The sequence below is a fragment of the Dendropsophus ebraccatus genome, chromosome 12 (genome assembly GCF_027789765.1).
Source record: "Dendropsophus ebraccatus isolate aDenEbr1 chromosome 12, aDenEbr1.pat, whole genome shotgun sequence".
NCBI lineage: Eukaryota > Metazoa > Chordata > Amphibia > Anura > Hylidae > Dendropsophus > Dendropsophus ebraccatus.
Genome location: NC_091465.1, coordinates 41,626,999 through 41,633,550, shown reverse-complemented (window position 1 = coordinate 41,633,550; position 6,552 = coordinate 41,626,999).

Genomic DNA, 6,552 nt, shown 5'->3' with positions numbered 1-6,552 from the left:
TAGGTTTACTCTTTGTAGGCAACGGACGGTTGGTACTGCAGGATGAACTTCTTTTCTTTTGAATTGGAATGCGGGCACATTCGGGTATGTCCGCGTTCCAATTACCCATAGCCGGAGCCGCACTTTACATTGTCTGCACTGTCAATTTTGTGCGGCCACTATTCAATGAATAGCGGCTGCACAAAATTGACATGTCAGTTTTGAGTGCACCCGCATGGGATCCCGGCGGGATTGTATATTGTGCATATAAACTCTGTCTGGGGTTCTATAGAACACAATGCCATTTAATTTTTCCCTAAATAGCAATCCCTAGTTGCAATCCTGCAACAACGGCCTTTAGTTACTGAAAAAAATACATTGTGTGAACGTGACCTTAGAGTAAAATAGATTATACAATGGGTTTCCTATTTCTTTTTTTTTCAGATTTTATTTATAATATTTATGCTCTTAGGTGAATAGGCTGGCTATAGGTTTTTTTTGTAGGGGTAGGTGGTGTGTTATTATTATTTTACATATAATTGTATATATAATATTATTGTACATATAATTTTCTTTTATTTTAACAGAACTAGGGAAGTTTACTAAGACTAATCCTAGGCTTGATCATTGGATAATATTTCTATTTCTATAATATTCTCCTCACACCACCTGGTGATTAGCAAAAGAGCCCAATGGATTATGTTCTGTACCTGTAACATCCTTTTCCCCTATGTTTGCAGTGGCAGGTATGCTGTGGGCTCCAGGACTTTGACACAAGCTCTGTCTGTATTTATTCCCTGGTCACACTGGTTACAGCAAAGAGGATAATGAGCCACCATCATGTTATACAATAGGGATGGTTGCAGATCAGGCACAAAATCAATTGTGTCTCTACTGCATGGATACCGCAAAAACACAACACAATAGGCTTATAGAGGTCTCAACAATGGAGACTTATCATTTATGCACAGGATTGGTGATAAGTGTATTATTTGGAGGAGGGGGTGTCCAACTACTGGCATTCCCTGTTATCTGAAGAATGGAGACACTGCTTTAGATGTTGTCTATGTTCAGCATATCAGTATATTCTGAATAAGGGTCAGCACTGTGCAGTAACCCAGGGCAGCCAGGTGGCATTAACTAGGGCTGATGTTGTACCTCTTCAGCACTTGTGACGAGGCCCGAGTGGGTTCCAGACACACGGCCAATAAAGTAGAACAGTGTAGGTGCAGGTGTTGTGCTAGGAACCACAAAGTCCAGCTTAGACTTAAACAGATGCAACTGATACTGACTTCTCTTAAAAGTGCAGTAGACATTATAACAGTCTTTCAATACAGGTGCAATACAGTAGTTAAAGCGTGCTTTTCATTAGACCAAATTTCTGACATGTTATAGCCAGTGATCCACTCTCACTGCTAATGTAGCAAAAGACTGAATTATAATGGAGCCTATAGAACATCTGGTAGACATGATTGCTGAAAGTTCCTCAGGATCCATTATAATTCTGTCTTCTGGAAATACTTTAGATTTGCAATACTTGGGATTTGGAATCACTAAGAATAAGACTAGGGCACTTGAGACAATCACTGCTTGACTGGCAGGTATTTTGTATAGACTTTTGACTGGATAATACTTGAATTGACTTGAATTAAACTGGACTTAACTTAGACTTGGATGACAGTGGGCTACAAGATGAGGTGAGGGGGTAAAGCTAGCCATTAGCCCTATTTTATGTAAAGATCCCCACACCTTTCTGAAGTGTTTGTTCTATTTCTGATACCATCCATACTGGTCCTCAACTATCAAATAGTTTGAAAGATTAATTCTGAGGTTTAGATATTAAATTCTTCCCTGGTAGAGATGAGCAAGCAACACAATACTTGAGTTCTTGTTACTTGAGTCGAGCATTCAATGCTCGAGTGTTCGACTCGGGTAACAAGCCCCATTGTAAACAATGGGAGACTAAAGTATTCCGCCAGGTGCCCCCCCCCCCCCCACTCGACAGAATGGAGGGTACCTGGTTAATCCTAAAAGTGACATCATGGCTCCCAGGGACTGTGCTATGTTGGTGTGTCTGTGTAGGGTAAAGTATACTTACAACTCTGGTCTTCTATCTGTCTTCAAAATCGCTGCTCAGCCAATTAGTGGCTGACACTGAAGCTGCTGATTGGCTGAACATTGATAGTGAAGACAGATAGAAGACTGAAGAGTTAAGTAACCTTTCCAGGTTCCCCCCTCCCCCATGCAATTTAAAGTGTCACGTTCGGCGCTTCCCAATCAGTGGCAAGATCATCTGGTAATTTGGAAGGTCAGGTCTCCATGAATACAGATACTCAAACAAAAAAAAACATGCGCCAACCAAAGGGTCAGTCTGGGTGGATACATACAGAAACACCCAAATTGAGGGCCAAAAGCCCAAACAACTCACCCTGACCAGACCCTATAATAAAACGTAACTTTTACTGGCTTCTAAATAAAATGTAAAGTGTCAAAAAATATTTATCTTAAAACCCCACACCACCAAGCTATCTATGAGCCCTCCTTCTGATGACGCCCATGAGATGGGTGAGACTAGTTGAGTTTTTTTAAGATCACTCCACCATGCATCTCATTAGCCACTAGCGATAGATACTAGTGATAGTAGTAGACTGCAGCTACAATACTATCAGTGACTACCTCAGTGTAGACAAAAATACAGTGTAGACGAAATGTAGATAGCATGGTGGGTTTTAAGATAAATATTTTTGACACTTTATTTAGAAGCCAGTAAAAGTTACGTTATAATATAGGGTCTAGTCAGGGTGAGTTGTTTGGGCTTTTTGCCCTCAATTTGGGTATTTGTCCATGGATACAGAGACGCAGTCAGACGATAACGCGTTATTGTCTGATTGTGTGTCTATATACATGGAGACCTGACCCTCTGGATTAGCAGAGGACTTTGCCACTGGCCTAGAAGGGCTGATTGTGACAGGTACACTTTAAGGCTATGGAGATGTGATATCTTCAGCAGACTTTCAACAAGCTTGTCGTTAACGAGCACCCCGGCAGCACGCAGTACTTTTTTGCGTATCGAGTACTTTTGAGTAGCCTGATACTCGAGCAAATACTATACTCGGTACAGTGTGCTCGCTAATCTCTACTCCCTAGTTAACAATTTTTTTCCCCAACAACTCTATGGTAAGAACTTGATCAAAAAATTATCTTCTTCATTCATGCTTGTATAAGGGCCAAACCAATTTTGCCATCTCTATTTCTTCTTGCCCACAATATGTCTCATATTTATTTAAGTAACAGATTTCTTTAGAAAGAGAGGACAACAAAGGTGGCTACTGCATTTACCAATGTCATTATGGTGACAGATATTACAATAACTTTAGACTACCGCTAACCCTATGGGACACTGGGGAAATGATAGTCTGAAACTGCCTCTAGAAATAGTGCTGACACCTAATATAGCATGTATTCTGCAGGCAGAGGCTTGTGGTGTCTTTTACCAGTGTCTGTTTGCTGACTTCATCCTGCAGCACCATGGGCAAGATCCGCAAGTCATAGTGTAAGTATTGATTTTCTGATATTTTGCATGTAGAACAATGTTGCAAAATCTTGATGTCCATAATTATACTCTACATGTAGAATATATATATATATAATACAAAATCCTAAAATAGCTTTCTATAGTTGTCTTAGTTGTTCTGCCACCTAGAGGTCCTTTTTAATAATAAGCCATAACCCTAACCTGACAGCTTGTCTTCTTCCAGCAGTTATGTATTGCTCAATAAACTCTCACTTAAAGTGTACCTCAGGCTTAAAACATATATTTCCCACTGCAGATTTAGTAAACATTTAAAGTCATTTTTCCCCCCACAGATCTGTTAATGTCCATTCATTCAACACTAGTAAGCCTGCGCCAAGTTTGATGTCTTATAGAGCTGCAGCCTGGGGTCCTGGTTTTCTTTCTGAAAATAAACTTCTACTTAGTCACCTTCCCTTTCCACTTTTTCCCATTTTAGAACATACCCTGTGCATGAACGGAAAGCATCACGTGGCAAAGGACTGAAGAAGACTGTTATGGTTGTCACTGAGGAGGAAACCCCTGGCCGTGCACTACTTAGAATTTTTAAACTACAATGTTTACAAAAATCAAACAATTTAACGGACTGGGCCAAATTCACCAAACACACAATTAACATTTAAAAGCCCAAATCAAGACATTTAAACCTTACCCTAAGACCACCTGGAAACACCCTATTAATGCCGAAATTCACCCAAGTCTTGTCCCTTCTGTGGTCTGGCCTGTGGGATTGTCCTGGGAAAATAAGGACTTCTGGTTTTATCTAGAATTTTCTCTTAACAAGCATAGCCGTTTTATTTGATACTCACATACTCTTCAGATTAGAATAAACTTTTCCAATGTTAGCCTGGCTATGACAATACACCTTGGCCACTGGACAGTGTTAGTCTGGTTGATTTGGTTCCAGGGGAATAGGTTGTCTATATGAACTAACTTGGCTCTCAGGCTGTATGTAGTTTTCGCTCTAGCTCCGATGACAGATATCTGTGTTTTGGCAGGCTATACCATTTACATATTAGCACTAGGCTATTTTAGCTTGGAAGCAGAACTCCCTTCTCATGTCTGTGCTCTGTCCTACAGCTGGACACATGTCCTCTTCTCTTTAGAGAACCAGCACTTTGTGCTCACTGATCTGTCCTCTACTACAACCCCCTCATCACAGCCTAAAACCTCCCTAGGAGATAGATTTTCTGGCACCTGCCAAACTCTGGATGGGCTCTGACCTTTGTAACTCTCAGCATGATGCTTCATCAACAGGGCCCCCTTCCCTTCTCCTCCGCCAGCCCTTTCATGGAAAGAGAGAACGAAGGGGAGAGAGCCTTTCAAAGGTACAATCGGTGAGGTTAATAAGAGGGATCCCGCAGGGGAAGCAGGCTGGGGGGAGAGCCAGCAATAACCTTTTCTATGGAAATATGTGTCAATCAAACCAAGCCATTGGAAGGTAGACGTGTCCCTGCACTGCAGCCGCTGTTTGTGTGTTTTCTTTTCCTGCAGTGAGACAAACATTCAATGGAGAAAATAGCTTGTCTGATGCGAACTGTAACCCTTTATAGAACCACGACTTCCTACATAACCGAGAATTAGTGCGACAAAAGACACATCTAGCAGACGAGCATAGATAATGCCCTCCTCCTAATAGCATACCCAAGAGAGAGAGAGATCAGGACAGGTATTCATCAGACGGTAATTAACATAATTATCCAATTAACTTGGGTGTGCATATCACAGATCTGTTCATCTACTGTAGGCGTTTAATTACCAAGTATAAATATCATATTACCATGAACAAATACTATTATCAGGACAAGGTCTAGCAGCGCTACCAAATTTACAAATATATATGTTACTGACAACTGCTATATATAGAATCCTGTTACCTTCTTACAGCAGGCGTTCAGGATTGGCTTTATATCAGACTGTTAAAGGGAACGTGTCAGACGCTGCATGCTACTTGAACCACTGGTAACGTAGAACAGGCATGGACACTTACACTACAGCATACTATGATTTACAGCAATGCTGGGGTCTTTTAGAGAAAGCATGGTTTTAAAGATGATGTACAGTCAAGGAGGTGGGCCTCTGTATCTGCTTCCTGCCTCATTGGGTTATCAGACATGGTAAAAGACGTGTCAGTCAAGCCTAGTGAGGTGGAGAGCAGCAGCGGTGAGCTGCCTCCTTTACTCTATACATGATTTCCAGCTGATCTATGTAACATTAAAGAGTAAATCATAACACGTTATGGCCAAGAAGTCCATGCCTGTTTCATGCTGCTGGAAGTTCCCTTTAAATACTTTAGATACAGCTAAGAAGCCACCAATAATTAAGGAAATCATGCTTTTTTGTATATTGTATCACAGTAGGTGAAAGTCAATATTCTGACACACCTTTAATTATCTGAATCTAATTGAACCATGTCTGGATTTTTTTTTCTTTGGGATGTCTTGTGCACCAGAGTTAGGCTATGTTCACACAACGTGAGAGGCCGGAACAGCCAGTCTCTGAAAAGATCATTGCGGCCAGTACTGCTGTACCAGCCGGATGATCTTTGCCCCACAGAATTCTGATGCGGGCGCATGCGTGCGTGCCCACTTTAGAACTCCCCACTGCACACTATGGAGGGCACGGCTGGAGCCATAGTGTGCAGTGACAGATTTTCAATGAATATCGGCCGCAGAAAACTGACATGTCAGTTTTCTGTGGCCGGATGGAATCCCGGCCGGAGTGTATACCATGGGGGACATCTATTAAGTCCGGCGTTTTTTGCGCCGGATGTAAAAATGTCCCCACAGCTCCGACACTACGGAGATTTATGTAGGGGCTCATTGCCTCTACATAAATCCCATGCACACTAGTGTGTGCACAAGGTTACCTCAGAGCTGGTGTAGGTTTCCTTATCATTATCATTTCGTTGCGAAAAATTATAAAAGAAGTGGACCCAGAGTCCGCGCCCCCCGTTCTGCCCCCCCCCCGCACCCCACCGGCGAAGGTGTTGTACAATTTTA